Source organism: Bactrocera latifrons, unplaced genomic scaffold (genome assembly GCF_001853355.1).
Source record: "Bactrocera latifrons isolate USDA-ARS-PBARC rearing strain unplaced genomic scaffold, ASM185335v1 scaffold_1390, whole genome shotgun sequence".
In the NCBI taxonomy this organism is placed as follows: domain Eukaryota; kingdom Metazoa; phylum Arthropoda; class Insecta; order Diptera; family Tephritidae; genus Bactrocera; species Bactrocera latifrons.
In genome coordinates, this window is record NW_017534842.1 from 1 (window position 1) to 3,926 (window position 3,926).

Genomic DNA, 3,926 nt, shown 5'->3' on the forward strand with positions numbered 1-3,926 from the left:
CGCAGCCGCGGTCAACATTTAAATGAAATTATCTTCAAAAAGTAAATGTCATGAACCAATCTAACGTTTCAAATAAAGAACCGATGAGATTTTGCAAATTTTATGCGTTTTTTTTTTTAAAAAAGTTATCAAGCTCTTAAAAAATCACCCGATACTTCAGACCGTATTTATATGGCAGAAAATTTTTAATAAATAGTGATCATCGCCCTCTGCAATGGTTGCATAATTCAAAAGAGCCAAATGCAAAACTGCAACGGTGGATGATTAGGTTGAATGAATACGATTTTGATATCAAATACATTCCTGGTAAAGAAAATCACGTTGCCGATGCGCTATCTCGCGTTAAAATTGAAGAATATAACGTTAATGAAGTAACTGCTTCGAATGTAGCCACAATCCATTCCGCTGACGAAGACTCCGGTGAGTTTATTAGAATTACCGAAAGGCCATTGAACGCATTCAAAAAGCAACTTAAAGTAATAAGATCTAACCAAAACTGTACAAACACTTACAAAATATTTTCTAACAATCTTACTATTATAACTTATACGAAACTAATAACTGAGTTTATAAAGGACATAATTAAAACTTATTTATTAAACAAAAATACAACAATACTTATGACAGATGATGACGACTTTATGCAATTGCAAAACATTTATAATAGACTGATCACTTCAAACAGATTTAAAATTTACCGAACCATGAAAGGGTTAGAAAATATTGAAGATTATTCGACCTTCAAATCAAAAGTAATAGAAATTCACCTCGAAGGGCTGCATCAGGGAATCGAAAAAGTTGCACATCGCTTCAAGCAAAAAGATTACCACCCTAAAATAATTAATGAATGTGAGTTATGCAACCATTGCAAAAACGACCATATTTCTAACAAATTACCATTTAAAATTACGCCTCCTGTGTATGAAACGCGAGAAAAGTTTGTAGTAGACTTTTGGAAATGGAATGATGAAAATTATTTAACATGTATTGATTTGTTTTCTAAATTTGCTGCAGCTGAAAAAGTATCAGCTTTAAATTGGTTAAAAACTAAGAAAGCCCTCCTAAAAATTTTTAATTTTATGGGACCTCCGAAAACAATACACCAGGACCAAGGTATCAATAATGTTAGCATAAAACAGTGGAGTCAACAATTGAATATAGCAGTCGAAGTCACAAGTGGGAAAACTGGTATTGGTGACATTGAGCGGTTTCATAAAACGATGAATGAAAAATTGCGAATTATTTGTAGCTCTGGGGATAAAGAGTTGAAATATCTTCAAATTGAACAAATATTATTTACCTAAAATCATTTTATTTCTCATTCAACTACAGGTGAAAGTCCGTATAACATACTTTTTAATCGAAAACACCCAAAAACAAATCCCCAATTAATTAAAGAACGAAGAATAAATAACATAAATCAAAACCGACAAGAAAAAGAAATAGAACGAATTTTGTTAGCGCCGAAACCTCTAGGAAAAAATTGGATAAAATTAGTAAAGACTTGAACCGAATCATCATGTAGTAAAGTTTAAAAGCAGGAAAGTAAGAATATACAAAAGCCAATTTAAAAGAAGGTAAAAATATGTATAACTGATTTATGTTTACAATTTAGTTTTAGTTTTCAAACATTAAATATTTTGTACAAAACACAAACCACAAAACAATAAAAAAGAACCAAATGCGTTAAGGTATTTAATAATATTATTAAGCATTGTATGAATATGTTAACATTTCAATTCTACTTATTTTTTAAATAAAAAAAACTGCAATGAGGACATTGCAATATTTTGAGATAGGAGGAGTGACATTGCTACACTCACTCAAACAATAAATCAATCTCTAATACGCTCTTATACGTCTTATACGTTAGAAGTAAAATAATCGAGATGACCTTCTGTAGCAGTTATTAAGGAAGGATGAGTCAGTCATTAAGCAAACATTGAAATGTGACGTATTAATTTAATATTGTAATACTTTAATTTGTTAATAAATTAAAATAAACTAATATTTAAATTTCACTTGTATGTGTATATATAAATGATCAGGATGACGAGAAAATTTGACATTCAGGTAGCTGTCTGTCTGTCTGTCCGTGGATCCGTGCAAGCTGTAACTTTAATAAATATTGAGATATCTTGAAACTTGGTATACGGGTTCATTAGTACCAAAACAATGACGAGTTCGTAGATGAGCGTAGTCGGACCGGAGCCACGGCCAAAAAATTCCATTAACCGAAACCCTATAAAGTGCACTAATTTAAGATATAGAACTCTAATTTGTCACAAGAGAACGCAATAGCAATGGACACTTGTGGGCAAAAAATTATCAAAAAGGTCTCTATAAAGTCTAATGCACATATCTAGAACCAATGAAGCTACAACAACCAAATTTAACCAGCTCAAATTTTATAAGGACTCCTACAGACAGCGTGATAAAATTGGATGTTAACCCGCTCACTCCCCATTTGACGGTACTGTTAAAACACTACTAACAGCGCGATAATCAATAACTAAATACCGCAACAGACGTTTAAATTACTGTTATGATAAAGTTTTTTTTTTTTGGGAGCCGGAGTAAAAATTGAATTATTAAATAAAATTAATGAAATTACATATTTTTGGATCCGACCGACCGATTTCGGCCAAACTTAGTACGTGACATTCTTCTCATATTCCTATGTCAAAGTGCGAAAATGAACGAAATCGCCTAGTTCCCGTATAACATATTTTTAAATTCCATTTCATTGTTTCCAGCGCCCGAATCAAGAAATAATTAATACAACAGGATAAAATTTTGCACTAATTGTAACCCTTGTGACCAAAGATTTCCAAAATCCTACCAAAACTGTTCAAGCCCCTAAACCGGAAATGTGGACTCCAGTATCTATTGTCGACTTTTGACCAAAAATATCGGCCAATGTATGGGATGTACAATTGAAATTCAGAGAAAATTATTTCCTGGCAATAGGATCTCGGTGTATTAAAAATAGGTTAAATCGCATCAATACTTACCTGAGCCTCCATATACCTAATATTAAGATTTTCGAACTTCCGGATCACTTTATGCTGCATACTATATATCGACCAATACTTGAGCCATTACAATGAAAATAAAGAAGAAACTTAAGAAACTTTTCATTGCGATTTAAGGAATGTTGGTGATGATTGGTAAGTTTTATACAACATTTCTTCATAATAATGAATTTAACTAGCTTATGATGAATTTAACGATTGCTTTGAATTTCGTCCAAGAAACAATTGTTGATTTGATGTTTCTTTGCAAAACCAGGTTTGCCATATTCGTATTTTATTGAAAAAAGTGTTAAAAATTAGTACTAGATTTCTTTGAAGCTGCGTAGTAGCACAAGTAAATTCTTTTTTTTTATTTATTTAAAAGAGAACTAATTATAAATAATTAATCAACTTGTAAGAATCAGCACTGGCTACCAGGGCCTTCGGCTCTTAATGCTAAGATTATGGTGAAAAGAAAATATTAATAAGGTTATTTAGTTGTATGTGGTGTTATATGTCTTTGATGTTACACAGTTTAAGAAATTTATTAATGGCACTGATGTTATCGCTGTTTGTTGCTTTGAGAAGGTCGGAAGGTCTCTTATTCCCAAAGGTTGATTTCCTTAGAAAATGCAGTGCAGGATATTCATCGTTGAGGTGAATGAGTGATTGGGTGGGAGCGTTGCAATGGTGACAGCTTGGTTGATCGGTACCGTTAAGAATATAGCTGTGAGTTCTTGTATTCTATTCTAAGACGAGTGAACGTCTTGATGTTGTGGCATGAGCAGTCCGATGGGTAGATAGGTTTTACACCAGTTGGGTTTTGATCTCTGTAGTGATGTTGGTAGCTAGTCCAATCTCGGAGATGTATATGATGGCAGTATTTTTTTATATGTTCTTTGGTGTCTTTAG